This window comes from Somniosus microcephalus, chromosome 4, assembly GCF_052327205.1.
Source record: "Somniosus microcephalus isolate GS21.2 chromosome 4, FLI_Smic_1.0, whole genome shotgun sequence".
NCBI classification, from domain to species: Eukaryota; Metazoa; Chordata; class Chondrichthyes; order Squaliformes; family Somniosidae; genus Somniosus; species Somniosus microcephalus.
Window position 1 is genome coordinate 101711875 of NC_140990.1, and position 16885 is coordinate 101728759.

General features: G+C 49.1%; 1 pseudogene; it reads left to right on the forward strand.

The window, feature by feature from the left end:
• Positions 1-135: 135 nt before the first annotated feature.
• LOC147119608 (uncharacterized) lies at positions 136-14315 on the forward strand (annotated as a pseudogene).
• The last annotated feature ends 2570 nt before the right edge of the window (positions 14316-16885 follow it).

The following is a 16885-nucleotide window of genomic DNA, read 5'->3' on the forward strand; positions in this document are numbered from 1 at the left end:
TTTGGTGAGACACCAGTGTATTAAACTGATCAGAGCCTGATTGTTTGTTCTCACTGTGCGAAGAGGTTTACAAGCTCATCCCACCTGATGAGGCACCTGTGTATTCACACTGGGGAGTGATCGTTCACCTGCTCCATGTGTGGGAAGGGATTTAATCATTCCTCTCACCTGCTGACACACCAGCGAGTTCACACTGGGAAGAGGCCGTTCACCTGCTCCATGTGTGGGAAGGGATTTAACCAGTCCTCTCACCTGCTGACACACCAGCGAGTTCACACATGGGGAGAGGCCGTTCACCTGCTCCATGTGTGGGAAGGGATTTAACCAGCCCTCACACCTGCTGACACACCAGCGAGTTCACATGAGAGAGAAGTCATTTCAATGTTCCGTGTGTGATAAGGGATTCATCCGTACATCCAACCTGCTGACACACCAGCGAGTTCATGTTTGACTGTTGGGGTTGGATTCTGCTGTTATTGCTGCTGTTAATCACATCCCGGATTGAATCGTGTTTATTCTGACAGTTGGGGTTTGTTTCTGCTGATGTTAATAATCCCTATAACTGGGCTGGAGTTTAATATTCTGGATATCTGTCAAAGAAATCAAAGGGTGACAGGTCAGAGTCACCCTTGTCCCTGAAAGGGGGGTAAAGATACTGCTGATTGTATTTGCCTCCAATGGAATTTATTGTTACTTTTGCCAAATAATCTTTAAATGATTTCCCAAATAATGGCAACTATTTCAAATGGAGCTGAAATCTGTGTAGGGTTTGGGGTAATAATGTTCAGAGACGAACATGTTTTAACATAAAATGGTTAAAATACATTGCCATTAAAAGTCTGATATAATGCGTATTATGGGAGAGAGAAGTTTAGTCTGAGTTAGAAACTCAAACAGGCGCTTCACTGCAGACAGGTCGCCATGGCAACACTGATAAGACATTCCATTCCACAGAATCCACTGGGTGGAAACTCTAATCAGATCAGGGGAAAGAACAGAGTTTGTCTGTTAATATCAGCTTAAACCACAGTGAGTAAAAGAATACATCAGATTATAATGTGTGATGTTTATACCTATAACTGTAAAACAGTAAAATAACATAATTAACAGTAATTTAGAGCTAAAGAGAAAATAACTGGAACCAGGAAAAGTGCCCTTGTAAACCACAGATTAGAGAAGTTCCAGCTGTCTTTCCCTCGCTTCCTGCCAAAACTCAGCAGAGAAGACAAAGAAGAGTCAGGTGCCAGAGATGGATCACTACAGGGTATAAAAGTGAGGGGATCCTGATGTAAGGGGGCAGTCGGGACTGGAGACACCGGAGATCAAGCTCAGGGTGCCCGAGGTTCCATCCAGTGGGCTGACCTCGTGTAAGTTACTGTGGACACGCGGGACTTGCAAGTTTACTCTGATTGATGGATCAATGTAAGGTACGGTAGAGGACAGAGAATCTGCTCATCTTATATTTCTAATAAGGTATTAAAGTTGCTGACACGAGACTCTCGAACCTACTAATGAATAAGACAAGGCATCAGCTAGAATCTTACACCTCTTTACTGTTCTGCTCCTCTACTCCTTTTAAACTTTTACCATTTAATGGAGATTTCCTACTTATTTCTTCCTCCGAAAATGCATCACCTCATAATTCTCTGCATGAAATTTCAGCTGACATCTCCCTGCCCCATTTACTAACCTGTGTATTCACACTGAAGTCACTTACAGTCCTCTTCACAGTTGGCCAGGGTCCCTATTTTAGTCTCATCTGGAGATTTTGATCTTGTGCCCCTCATACCCAAGCCCAGATCATTTCTCTGAGACGATTCATTAGGTTAATTCCAGAGATGAGGGGTTTGACTTATGAGGAAAGGTTGAGCAGGTTGGGCCTATACTCATTGGACTTTAGAAGAATGAGAGGTGATCTTATCGAAACATATAAGATACTGAGGGGGCTCAACAGGGTAGATGCAGAGAGGATGTTTCCCCTCATGGGGAAATCTAGAACTCGGGGGCACAGTCTCAGAATAAAGGGTCGCCCTTTTAGAACTGAGATGAGGAGGAACTTCTTCTCTCAGAGGGTCGTAAATTTGTGGAATTCTCTGCCCCAGAGAGCTGTGGAGGCTGGGTCATTAAATACATTTAAAGTGGAGATAGACAAATTTTTGCAAGATAATGAAGTGAAGGGTTATGGGGAGCGGGCTGGGAAGTAGCTTTGAGCCCAAGATCAGCCATGATCTTATTGAATGGTGGAGCAGGCTCAAGGGGCCAAGTGGCCTATTCCTGCTCCTATTTCTTATGTTCTTATGTTCTCTGGGCACCTTATCAAACACCTTTTGACAATCCATCTACACAACATCCACTACATTTCCTTTCTCACTACACTGTGTTATTTCCTGAAGTAATCCCTGCTGTCTGTCCTGAGTGAATCCATTTCACTGCCAAATGTTGCAATGTTTGCTCCACCCCACAGGGTTCCATCTGTTCAAAGCCACAACAGAAAGGTCCAGTTTTCCCCTGGAGTTTGAGAGAAATCAGCTTCAACAATGAGGCAGAGTTTCAGCCAATGAAGGAGATCCGGGCTCAGCCCTGCCCACTGTGTGCCGCAAGTCCCGCCCTTCACACACGTCGATTGGTTGGAAGACCAGCCGCCCGCCTGGTCCTCCAGCCCCGCCCCGCTCTTCCTATTGGTCCGGAGCTCCCGTCAATCACCCGGGCAGCATGGCTGAGCATGCGCGGGAGAGGCTTATTGTTGGGTGTTGAGTCTGTGTGTCCCAGTTATGTTTATTATAAATCACTGGACACAGACAACAAGAATAACTTTAACAGGTCTTTACTATTCGGAGGTCAGGGCTGAACTGCCCAGCAAATCCCTACACAACACTTATATACCGGTGTGGTCACCACCGGTATTACCGTATACAGCAGCCAAGAGAAAGTAGTACATCTCTTAAGGTAGTTCTCTTAAGGTGGAACAGGTTACATACACCACAATCCTCCCTTTTTAGCTTAACAGTGTATATCCCCATTTAACATAACATAATAACATATATATATATATACAACTTCATGCAAAACAGTTCAAAGATTCAGTCTCTGAGGAGGCCTCCTGATCCGAGTTGGATAATGCCTTTCAGGGGTCTCTGATTCTCGTTGTTGGGGTGACTCATCTAGTTGATCTCTTATGGATTGGACATCATCATCAGGTACATTCACTTCTGAGGTAGATGCTTCAGGTTCACTAACTTCTTCCACGGTTCTCTCTGCCGTAACCCTGGGTTCAACCCTTGTTATCGATTCTACCAGTTGGTCAGCATGACGTCGTATTACATTTTCACCAATATCTACCGTGTACATCAGGGGTCCTTGTCTGGCCCGAATTGTTCCAGATTGCCATTTCTCATTTTTATAGTCCCGGGCTAACACTGGTTGTGCTATTTCAAAACTCCGAGTGGTCTTGTTATTTATATGCTGGAACAGTTTGTTTTCGACTTCCCTCCGCACATTTGGTTTTAACAAGTCCAACCTGGACCGCAACCTCCTGTTATAGAACATCATGGCAGGACTTTGCTTTGTCACTGCATGAGTGGCGTTTCGATATGCCAGTAGGAATTTGTCCACCTTGTGTTGTAGTGGAATCTGATCTTCGCTCATGGCCTTTATTGCTTTTTTGAACGTTTGTACAAATCTCTCGGCCAACCCGTTTGTAGCCGGATGATATGGGGCAGAGGTATAATGTTTCACCCCATTCTTCTTCATGAATTTCTGGAATTCTTCTGACACGAACTGCGGTCCGTTGTCTGAACATATTTGTTCTGGCAATCCATTTCTTGCAAATATCATTCTTAGCACCGCGATCGTCTTTTCCGAGGTAGTGGTAGTCATCTTAATCACTTCTGGCCATTTAGAATGTGCGTCCACCGCAATTAAAAACATGGAGTCCATGAATGGACCAGCAAAGTCAATATGTACACGTTGCCATGGGGTTGAAGGCCATTCCCATGGATGCAGCGGTGCAATCGGAGGTGTATTTTGAACTTTTTGGCACCCTGAGCAGCTTTTCGTCAGATCCTCTATCTGTTGGTCGATACCCGGCCACCACACAGAAGCCCTAGCAAGGCTTTTCATCTTGACTCCCCCCAGATGACCTTCATGCAGTTCCTTTAGAACTCTCTCTCTTAACTTAGGAGGAATAATCACCCTTGTTCCATACATCAATGTTCCTTGACAGACGGACAGCTGTTCTCGTCTTGCTGAGAATGCCGGTAACAGTGGATCACCATGTGCTGGCCATCCCTTCACTGTCAATTCGTAGACCCGGGACAGTGTCGGGTCGTTCCTGGTTTCTCTTTCAATACTTGCATTGGTGACTGGTAAACATTCGATGATGGTCGAGTGAAATAACTCAACAGGGTCAACCATCGGTGCCTCCTCCGCTGTAGGTAGTGGCAGGCGCGACAGCCCATCAGCATTACCATGCTGCTTTGTACCTTTGAATTCAATCTGATATTGATGTGCCCCTAGGAAAAGGGACCATCTCTGGAGCCTCTGTGCTGTCATCACCGAAACACCCTTCTTAGGGTTAAAAATGGATACCAACGGCTGGTGGTCTGTCAGTAGCGTAAACTTTTGGCCCTGCAGGTAATGATTAAACTTCTTTACTCCCCACACAAGGCTGAGAGCCTCCCTATCTAACTGAGAATAGTTGCGCTCAGCGGAGGTCAATGATCTGGATGCGAACACGACTGGCCTCTCCAAGCCATTTGGCAACTTGTGTGAGAGTACTGCCCCAATACCATATGGAGAAGCATCACAAGCCAAACAAATAGGCAGCGTTGGATTGAAGTGAGCCAACACTTCCTCTGAGGTGATCAATGCCTTGCTTTTGCGAAAGGCCCTCTTACAGTCCTCGCTCCACTTCCATGGTACTCCCTTCTGCAAAAGAGCGTTCAGCGGGTGCAGCACCGTGGATAAATTTGGCAGAAACTTATGGTAATAGTTAATCAACCCTAGGAACGACCTCAACTGGGATACATTATCCAGAGCGGGAGCCTTCACAACAGCTTCGATCTTGTCAGGAGACTTATGAAGCCCCTCCTGGTCAATGACATGACCACAGTACAAGATCCGCTTCTGAAAGAACTCACATTTCTGGCGATTAACTCGAAGTCCATATTCTTTCAATCTGGTGAGCACCAGTTCCAAATTTGCAAGATGTTCCTCATCATCATCTCCTGTAATCAGAATATCGTCCAGGTAACATTGTGTGCCTGGAATTCCCTGTAATACCTGCTCCATGGCCCTCTGCCAAATTGCTGGAGCCGATGCCACTCCAAAAACAAGTCTATTATACCGGTACAAGCCTCTATGCGTGTTGATCGTGAGATACTGGCGTGACTCTTCCTCAACTTCCATCTGTAAGTACGCCTGCGCCAGGTCTATCTTGGTGAAGTGCTTCCCGCCAGACAACGAAGCGAAGATATCCTCAATCCGCGGAAGCGGATATTGCACCGTGTGAAGCACCGGATTAACAGTGATCTTGAAATCTCCACAGATGCGAACCTTCCCCGGTTCCCCCGGCTTGTTGCTCGATGAACGCTTCATGACGGGAACAATGGGCGTGGCCCACTCACTCCAGTCCACCTTAGACAGTACTCCTGAATGTTCTAGCCCTTCCAGCTCAGCTTCCACAGCAGGTCGTATCGCATAAGGTACCGGTCTGGCTTTGAAAAATTTCAGGTTTGCATGTTCTTCAACCTTGATGGTCGCCGTAATTCCTCTCAGTGTTCCCAGTCCCTGTTGGAACACATCTTTAGCATCGTCCAATATTCTGGACAATCGTTTAGGTTTGACATCTTCTTTTTTACTGGAATCTACCGTTAGTGCTTTTAAGGAATGCCAGTCCATATTTATTCTCCTGGTCCACTCCCATCCCAGTAGTGGTGGACCTCCCTCAGGTAGCACATATAAGTCCATTTCTCGGCTTTCTTTGCCCTTGTGGACCACCTTTACCTTTATCTTTCCGATGGGGTATACTCTTTGCCCCGTGTATGTTTTCAATACAATCTCCGTATCCCGTAGGGGAATATGTGGGAATAACCTTTTGTAATCTTGTTTATTCATGACCGTCAATGCCGATCCAGTGTCCAATTCCATCTTCACTTGGACTCCTGCTATCTGAAGTGTGACCCAGATAGTTTGGAGGTCTGCTTCATTACCCACATTGTGTACTCTTAGACAACCCAGTTCCTTACTGCTGGAGTCTGAATCTGACTTCTGTTCATCCGAACTGTTCTCTGTCACCTTGTGTACCTTTCTGCACTTTTCCTGCGGTGACTTTTTGTTGCTGGTCTTCTTTCCTGACCGGCATACTTTAGCTATGTGACCAAGCCTGCCACATTTTCTGCATTCCTGATTTTTGAACCAGCACTGGTTCTGATCGTGCATTGCCTTTCCACAACGATAACACTTTACTGCACCCAAGGCCATTTGATTGGTGCTGAGTTCCGATGACCTTAGCTGCATTTCCACAGTGCCTCTCGCTGCAGCTTCGTGCGATGCTGCAATAGTGACAGCTTTATCAAGCGTAAGATCATTCTCTTCTAGCAGTCGCTTTTGTGTTCCTTCTTTTAACAATCCACACACAAATTTATCTCTCAGCGCATCTGCTAGTCCTGTTCCAAACTGACAGTACTTTGATAGCTTACGCAGTTCAATTAAGAATTCAGCGTTGCTTTCTTCTTTCAGCTGCGTTCTTCTGTCAAATTTAAATCGTTCCGCTATCAGCAGCGGCGTGGGGTTTAAATGATTTTTCAGGACAGTAACAATATTCGCGAAAGTCTGATCCGCCGGTTTATCTGGTGATACAAGGTGCTTCAATAGCCCGTACGTCCTTGCACCCATTGAGTTTAATAAGGTTAGTGCTTTCTTATCATCTGGTACCTCATTTGCTTTACAATAAACTTCCATGCGTTCTACATACGTGGCCCAATCTTCGACATCGCTGTCAAAAGCATTGATGCTACCATGTTTAGGCATCCTTGCAAGTTTCTTTAAATTTTCTTTTTCCCAAAATGGCGGCTTCCCGCGCTTGTCTTCTTCCCCCGCCTACTAAAATGGCGGCTTCCCGCGCTTGGCGGTTTTTCCCGCGCTCATCTTCTTCCCCCGCCGACTACAATGGTGGCTTCCCGCGTTTGCCTTCTTCCCCCGCTGGCTGCAATGGCGATTGCCGTGTTGCTGCCGTTCTCGCCTCCCCAGCGGTTCTCAATTCCCCGACGCTGCTTTTTGCTCCCCTGTGGTTCCCGTGGGCATTCACGCTTCCCTGCTGTTGCCCTCTCAGCCCCACTTGCAGGCCGGTCCTTAACACCGGCTGCGGTTGAGTTCTCCGTGGTTCTCATGGCCTTAACGCTGCCCCAGTCGCTGCGCCTCTCGGCCCCGATTGCAGCCCGGCCCTTTTCACCGGCCGCGGTCGAGTTCTCCGCCCTTTTTCCTCCGTTTTCCCTCCCCTACTCCACAGCCAACGCGGCCGACTTTCTGCTCGTGTCGCTGATCGGCTTACCCACCACTGTGGTGGAAGGGATGATCCCTGCCTGTCACTGATGGAGGGCTTCGTGGTCAGAATTTTTCTTTTTTAACCCGGGTTCTCGATGCCTCCCGTGCGATGTGCTGCTCAGCAGGATGATAAGGGCGGATGCCTCTTCTCGACGCCCGTTCTGAGGACGAAGCTGCCTTGGATGTAAAACTGCCGCAGGGTAAGATCGGACTCATCGCCACTGTTGAGTCTGTGTGTCCCAGTTATGTTTATTATAAATCACTGGACACAGACAACAAGAATAACTTTAACAGGTCTTTACTATTCGGAGGTCAGGGCTGAACTGCCCAGCAAATCCCTACACAACACTTATATACCGGTGTGGTCACCACCGGTATTACCGTATACAGCAGCCAAGAGAAAGTAGTACATCTCTTAAGGTAGTTCTCTTAAGGTGGAACAGGTTACATACACCACATTGGGCAGTGGCGGAGACTGAGTGACCTGACAGGAGAAACAACAAGTGGCCTTGACACAGCAGAGGGAGCAACTCAGAGCCGGTTAGCATCAGGGTGGGCGGTGGATGTGGAACTCGGTCCCTGGCCTCCTGTGTAGGGCTTTCTTGTTGCATCAGTTTGAGCTGGAGTGGAGAGGGGGGAGAAGCTGCTGGGTTTAACCCCCAGTACTTCTGAGCCCAGTGGAACCCAACAATTTCCAATGTGGGACTGTGAAGGGAGGTGGATTCCAGGGGAGATTAAGTTGCTAAACAGGCACTGTCCATATAGTGTAAAAGATTATCGTTTTAGGAACAAGTATTTCTGTAGAGGCTTTCAATCCATTTTATATATACAAATTTTTTTAAATTCATTCGATGTGGGTGTCACGAGCAGGACCAGCTTATATTGGCAGTCCCCAGCTTCCTGTTGAGAAGGTGATGCTGGGCCTTCTTCTTGAACCTCTACAGTCCGTGTGGTGAAGGTACTCCCAGAATGCTGTTAGGTGAGGAGTTCCAGGATTTTCACACAGCGACAAATGGCGATATATGTCCAAGTCAGGATAGTATGTGACTTGGAGGGGAACTGGGAGGTGATGGTGTTCCCATGCATCTGCTGCCCTTGTCCTTCTAGGTGGTGGAGGTTGCGTGTTTGGGAGTTGCTGTCAAAGTCCTAGTCGAGTTGCAGATGTATAAAGTCGCTCTCCTTCACCCCTCCCCCTCCCACCTCGCGCTCTCTCCTCCTATAGAGGCCAGAGTCTTGTGTAGGCCCAGACCGGGTGGCGGGTTCCCTTCCCTGAAGGACATCAGTGAACCAGTTGGGTTTTTATAACAATCCGCCAGCTTCATGGTCACTTTTTTCTAGTGCCAGCCCCACAAATTCCCAGATTCATTCAGCTCAATTTCACAACCTGCCTTTATATTTCTGTGGGTTCTCTCTTACCCTCACTTTTTCCTGTTTGAAATTTATTTTTCAGGGTGTTCGAAGGGGAGCATTTGCAGATGGGAAACTCAAACCAAACATCACTTCAAGATCTGACAGAGTCGCTCAATTCATCAGGACCTTTGAACATGGAAGCAGAAAGCACCGTTCAGAGCGGGGAGAAACCGTACACGTGTTCTGTGTGTGGACGAGGCTTCAGCCGATCCTCTGACCTGTTGAGACACAAGCGCAGTCACACCGGGGAGAAACCGTGTAAATGTGGGGACTGTGGGAAGTGATTCAACTACCCATTTGAGCTGGAAATGCATCGTCCTGTTCACACTGGGGAGAGGCCTTTCACCTGCTCTGAGTGCTAGAAGGGATTCACTCAGTCATCTAACCTGCTGACACACCAGCGAGTTCACACTGGGGAGAAGATGTTCACCTGCTCCAAGTGTGGGAAGGAATTGACTTGTTTATCCAACCTGCTGAAACACCATCGAGTTCACACTGGGGAGAGGCCATTCTCCTGCTCTGAGTGTGGGAAGGGATTCACTCAGTCATCCCACCTGCTGACACACCAACGAGTTCACACTGGGGAGAGGCTGTTCACCTGCTCCATGTGTGGGAAGGGATTCACTCAGTCATCCAGCCTGCTGAAACACCAGTGAGTTCACAAGTGACTGCACAGGTTGGATTCTGATGCTTTTGCTGCTGTTAATTACATTCTTGACTGAATCATGTTCATTCTGACAGTTGGGGTTTGTTTCTGCTGATGTTAATAACCCCTGTAACTGGGCTGGAGTTTAATATTCTGGATATATGTCAAATAAATCAGTTTGCTTTCAAGATATTGTTGTGGATATTTTTCATTCCCACCTGAGTGTTTAGCATCACCTGGTTGGAGCTCAGAAAGGACAATCTGGGGGGAGGATCATACGGTGGGAACTACAGCCTGGACACAGTCCTTCAGGGCCACACTGAGAGGGGCAAACGGCACTTTGCTCTTTCTCGTCTCTCCTCACTGACAGCAATGTCCCCATTCAGGTTAATCTTCAGGCCTGTAAGGTCCAGAGGATTTCCACCCAAGGGTGTTTAAAGAGATTGGACGGGTGCTCTGTGAGCCCCTTGCCCACGTCTTCAGCTCAGTAGAGTCAGGGATTGCTCCCTGAGATTGAAAGGTAGCTCACATAGTTCCCATTTTCCAAATTGGGGACAAATCAGAGCCAGGGAACTAGATGCCCATCAGTGTGATATCGATCACAGGGAAGGTGCCTGAAGGGAGCCTAAGAGATGCTGTTTTCCATCATGGGGAAAGGGAAGGAGCCATTAGAGATATTCAACATGGCTTCCAGAAAACAAGGCCAACTTGCTTGAGTTTTGTGAAGAAGCTGCTGGGTTGGGGGATGAGGGGAATCCAGTTGACATTGTTTACCTCAGGGGTGTCAATCTCATTTTCCATGATGGGCCAAATCCGATATCCTGGCCCGTGGCGAGGGCCACATTCAGCAAAAGTTATTAAAATAGGAATAAATTAAGATTAACTATATCGATACTTGGAATTATAGAATGGTTACAGCACAGAATGTGGCCATTCGGCCCATCGAGCCCGTGCCAGCTCTCTGCAAGAGCACCTTAGCTAGTCCCACTCCCCTGCCCTTTCCCCAGAGCCCTGACATTTTGTTCCTTCAGGTTCTTATCCAATTCCCTTTTGAAAACCACGATTGAATCTGTCTCCTCCATCCTTTCAGGCAGTGCATTCCAGATCATAACCACTCACTGTGTAAAAAGGTTTTCCTCATGTCACCTTTGGTTCTTCTGCCAATCACCTTAAATCTGTGACCTCTGGTTCTCGACTCTTCCGCCAATGGGAATCCTTTATGAACATGGCATCAGAAATAGGAGCAGGAGTAGGCCATTCAGCCCTTCAAGCCTGCTCCGCCATTCAATGAGATCATGGCTGATCTTCTGCATCAACTCCATTCACCGGCCCTATCGCCATATCCCTTGATGTCCTTACTAGTCAGAAATCTATCGACTTCTGTTTTGAATATACCCAATGACTGAGCCTCCACAGCCCTCTGGGGTAGAGAATTCCAAAGATTCACCACCCTCTGTGTGAAGAAATGTCTTCTCATCTCAGTGCTGAATGGCCGACCCTTTATCCTGAGGCTGTGGCCCCTGGTTCTAGACTCCCCAGCCAAGGGAAACATTCTCCCTGCATCCACCCTATCAAGCCTGTAATAATTTTGTAGGCTTCAATGAGATCCCCTCTCATTCTTCTGAATTTCTCTTTATCTACTCTGTCTGGACCCCTCATGATTCTGAACACCTCTGTCAAACCTCCTCTCAAACTTCTCTGCTCTAAGGAGAACAACCCCAGCTTAGAATCATAGAAATTTACAGCACAGAACGAGGCCATTTGGTCCATTTTGTCCATGCAGGCCGATAAAGAGCTATCCACCCTAATCCCACTTTCCAGCACTTGGTCCGTAGCCTTGTAGGTTACGGCACTTCAAGTGGATATCCAAGTACTTTTTAAATGTGATGAGGATCTCTGCCTCTACCACCCTTTCAGGCAGTGAGTTCCAGACCCCCACCACCCTCTGGGTGAAAAGAATTATCCTCAAATCCCCTCTAAACTTCTGACCAATTACTTTAAATCTATGTCCCCTGGTTATTGACCCTTCTAATAAGGGAAATAGGTCCTTCCCATCCACTCTATCTAGGCCCCTCATAATTTTATACACCTCAATTAGGTCTCCCCTCAGCCTCCTCTGTTCCAAAGAAAACAACTCCAGCCTATCCAATCTTTCCTCATAGCTAAAATTCCACAGCCCAGGCAACATCATCGTAAATCTCCTCTGCTCCCCCTCTAGTGCAATCACATCCTTCCTGTAATGTGGTGACCAGAACTGCACACAGTATTCTAGCTGTGGCCTAACTAGTGTTTTATACAGTTCTAGCATAACCTCCCTGCTCTTGTATTCTATGCCTCAACTAATAAAAGTAAGTATCCCGTATGCCTTCTTACCCACCTTATCTACCTGTCCTGCTACCTTCAGGGATCTGTGGACATGCACACCAAGGTCCCTCTGATCCTCTGCCCTCCTCAGTGTCCTACCATGTATTGTGTATTCCCTTGCCTTGTTAGGCCTCTCCAAATGCATGACCTCACACTTCTCCGGATTGAATTCCATTCCACCTGACCAGTCCATTGATATCTTCCTGCAGTCTAGCTTCTCCAGTCTATCCACATGACTCAAGTCCCTCATCCCTGGAACCATTCCTGTCAATCTTTTCTGCACCCTCTCTCAGACCTTCACATCCTTCCTAAAGTGCGGTGCCCAGAATTGGACACAATACTCCAGTTGAGGCTGAACCAGTGTTTTCTAAAGATTCATCATAACTTCCTTGCTTTTGTACTCTCTGCCTCTATTTATGAAGCCCAGGATCCCGTAAGCTTTTTAACCACTTTCTCAACCTGCCCTGCCACCTTCAATGCTTTGTGCACATAAATCACCAGGTCCCTCTGTTCAGGCACCCCCTTTAGAATTGAACCTTTTAGTTTATATTGCCTTTCCTCGTTCTTCATACCAAAATGTAGAGGTGAGCTAATTGCATTGTTGTCCAGCTGGGTGGGACTGCACTCACCTGGTTCCATTCTTATCTATCTAATCATAGCCAGAGAATCACCTGCAATGGCTTCTCTTCCCACTCGCGCATCGTTACCTCTGGTGTCCCCCAAGGATCTATCCTTGGCCCCCCCCTAATTCTCATCTACATTTTGCCCCTTGGTGACAACATCTGAAAACACAGCATCAGTTTCCACATGTAGGTTGACAACACCCAGCTCTGCCTCACTACCTCTTCTCGCGACCCCGCCACGGTCTCTAAATTGTCAGACTGCTTGTCTGACATACAGTTCTGGATGAGCAGAAATTTTCTCCAATTAAATATTGGGAAGACCGAAGCCATTGTTTTTGGTCCACATATCCACAGTATAACAAAGACCACCTATTTCCACCTCCATAGTATCGCTCATCTTGCCCTTGCCTCAGCTCATCCGCTACTGAAACCCTCATTCATGCCTTTGTTACCTCTAGACTTAACTATTCCAATGCACTCCTGGCTGGCCTCCCACATTCTACCCTATGTAAACTTGAGGTGTCACAACTCGGCCCATGTCCTAACTTGCACCAAGTCCCATTTGCCCATCACCCCTGTGCTCGCTGACCTACATTGGCTACCGGTTAAGCAATGCCTCGATTTCAAAATTCTCATCCTTGTTTTCAAATCCCTCCAGGGCCTCGCCCCCTCCCCATCTCTGTAATCTCCTCCAGCCCCACAACCCCCCTAGATATCTGCGCTCCTCTAATTCTGCCCTCTTGAGCATCCCTGAGTATAATCGCTCAACCATTGGTGGCCGTGCCTTCTGTTGCCTCGGCCCTAAGCTCCGGAATTCCTTGCCTAAACCTCTCCACCTCGCTACCTCTCCTTTAAGATGCACCTTAAAACTTACCTCTTCAACCAATCGATTGGTCATCTGCCCTCATTTCTCTTTATGTGGCTCGGTGTCAATTTTGTTGTCTTATAATCCTCCTGTGCAGCACCTTGGGAAGTTTTACTATATTAAAGGCGCTATATAATTACAAGTTGTTGTTGCACTCAGCCAGATTCAGTTCCTTCTGGAGAGAAGGGGAGAAACAAAATCACAGATGGTGTCATGAATGTTGTTTTTAGACAGTAAGGATGGAGGGAGAGTTTGTAAAATGGAGAATTTACAGTTCAGGAGGGACAGGAGTGAAAAAAAATATCTGTAGAAACTAGATTTGTCTGTTCCGAATTTCTATCCTGTTGTAAACACCATTTGCAGGGTATTAGAAGGTGAGGATCTGCAGATGGAAGCTCAAACCAAGCATCACTTCAGGATCTGACAGATTCACCAGATTCATCAGGACCTGAATATCATTGGCCTTTGGATATGAAAAGACAAAAACACCAATCACACCGGGGAGAAACAGCACATGTGTTATGTGTGTGGATCCGCCTTTAACAAATCGTCCAGCCTGTGAGACTCATGCACCCACCTGAATCAACAGTGTAAATGTGGCGACAGTGGGAATGGATTCAGTTGCCCGTCGGAGGTGCAAACTCATCGAAACAGTCACACCAGTGAGAGGCTGGTCACCAGTTGAGTGTGGAAAGAGATTACCACACTAACATGTTCGTAATGGGGACAATGCATTCACTGCTCTGTATGTGGAAAGGCATTCAATCAATCATCCCATTTACTGACACAGCACAGTCACACCGGAGAGAGACTGCTTAGATACTTCATGTATGGAAGGGATTCACTCCGTTGTCTCAACTGTTGACACTCCTGAGTATCCACATTGAGAACAGTTGCTGCAAATACTCTGACTGTGAGAAAAGCTTTCAAAGTTCAAAGCAGCTGATGCACGAACAGTGCATTGATTTTGGAGAGAGGCTGTTTCAATATCCTGTGGACATAATCCGCTCACGGCGGCACGGACAGTTTAAGCAGATGCCCCCAGCCGGGGGCCCTTTCCTCCAGCAACTTGTTTCCCGCAGGCTGCCGGGAGCACTTCCTGTCTGGGAAGTATTTAACTGGATGCGCGGGCTTTTCCAGTTCTCTGTGCCATGAGGTAGAATAAAAGCAGTTGTGTTTTACTAGCTCTGGTCTCGACTCCCACGTTTGCCGCGGTATCTCAACACTGGTGACCCCGACGCTCAGGACAAATCCTAAGCTAGCATGGCGGATACAAACGCAGTCATGGTTAAATTACCAGACTTTTGGGAGAACCTGGCCGAAGCCTGGTTCATTCAAGCTGAGTCCAGATTCCGGCTGAAACACATTACAGTCGACGCCACAAAGTACGACTACCTCATCTCCGCTCTCACCTACGCCACAGTCCCCAAGGTTTGGGCAGCGCTGCAGAATCCACCACCGGACGGCAAGTACGAACATCTGAAGGCTGCGCTCCTTAAAAAATTTCAAACGTCCTCTTACCAGCGCCACTGCCAACTCCTTGACCTCCCCGGCCTTGGTGACGCTTCACCATCAGACCTGCTTTCCCACATGCTGTCCCTCTCGGACGACAAAAACCCCGGCGCCCTCTTTCGCACGCTTTTCATTCGGCAGCTCCCCGCCAGCATCCGCCTGCTCATTGTGGAGCCTGGCTCCACGGACCTGAATGACATAGCCGAAAAGGCCGACCGGCTGCTCTCTGCACAGTCCACTCGCGATGTCGCGCCCGACCTCACGGCAACGACCACGCGGTCTTCCCGGCCCACTAGGCCCGACCGCCCTACCACTCCGGGTCACTGCTACTACCACACCCGTTTTGGCGCTAAGGCCCAACACTGCACGCCACCGTGTACTTTCAAACCCCCCCCCCGCACCGGCCCCCGCGATGGCCGCGGTGCAAAAGGGGCCTCTACTGTACGTCACCGACGACAGAACCAACCGCCGATTTCTGTGCGACACAGGGGCCCAGCACAGCATCACCCCCGCCTCCGCCCTCGAAATCCAACGCGGCACACGGGGTTTCACGCTGGCCGCAGCCAATGGCTCTGACATCCGCACATATGGCACCCGCATGGTCATGCTCGAACACGCGGGCCGCCGCTACCGCTGGGAGTTCCTCACAGCCAAGGTCCTCTGTCCACTCATCGGCGCAGACTTCCTACGCGCCCACGGCCTCCTTGTCAACATTCCGAGGCACCGCCTCGTCGACATCAACACTCTGGCCCCCATCCCCGGCGAATTTACACCGGCCCGTTCGGCCGGCCTGACGACCTACTGCCTCGCCAGAGCCACGGACGACTACTCGGCACTCCTAGCTGAGTTTCCCACCCTCACTAACCCGACCTTTTCGGCCAAAGCCGCCAAACATGGTGTGGAGCACTATATCCCCACCACCGGCCCCCCAGTTTCTGCCCACGCCCGCAGACTCAACCCGGCCAAGCTGGAAATCGCGCGGGCCGAGTTCACCACCATGGAACAACTCGGCATCATCCGCCGCTCCAGCAGCCCGTGGGCCTCGCCCCTTCACATCGCCCCCAAGCCCGGCGGAGGCTGGCGCCCTTGCGGGGACTACCGCCGCCTTAACGACGCCACCACCCCCGACCGATACCCGGTGCCACACATCCAGGACTTCTCGGCACGACTGGCCGGACGAACCGTCTTTTCCAAAGTCGACCTGTTGCGCGGTTACCACCAAGTCCCCGTACACACCGCGGACATCCCCAAAACAGCCGTCATCACCCCATTCGGCCTGTTCGAGTTCCTGAGGATGCCCTTCGGCCTCAAGAATGCAGCCCAGGCTTTCCAGCGCCTGATGGACTCAGTCCTCCGGGACCTAAACTTCCTATTCGTCTATCTAGACGACATTCTCGTGGCCAGCTCCTCCAAACAGGAACACCTCGAACACCTTCGCATCTTGTCCAGCGCCTAGCCCAACACGGGCTCATCCTCAGCCCGGCGAAGTGCCAATTCGGCCTAACCAAGATCGATTTTCTCGGTCACCACATCACCCCTGCTGGGGCCATCCCCCTGCCCAACAAGGTGCAGGCCGTCCAGCAATTCCCCCGCCCCACAACCATCAAGGGCTTCCAGGAGTTCCTCGGGATGGTGAACTTCTACAACAGGTTCATCCCCAGAGCGGCAGCCCTCATGAAGCCCCTATACGACTCCCTCCGAGGTAAATCCGGCAAGATGGACGTAACCTGGACAACTGACACGTCAGCTGCCTTCGATGCCACCAAAAACGCGCTCGCCGACGCCACCCTGCTCGCGCACCCGAGGGCCGATGCCCGGGTCGCGCTCACCACCGACGCCTCCGACCACGCGGTCGGCGCCGTGTTCGAGCAGTGGGTCAATGGCACGTGGCAGCCCCTTGCCTTCTATAGCCGCCAACTGCAC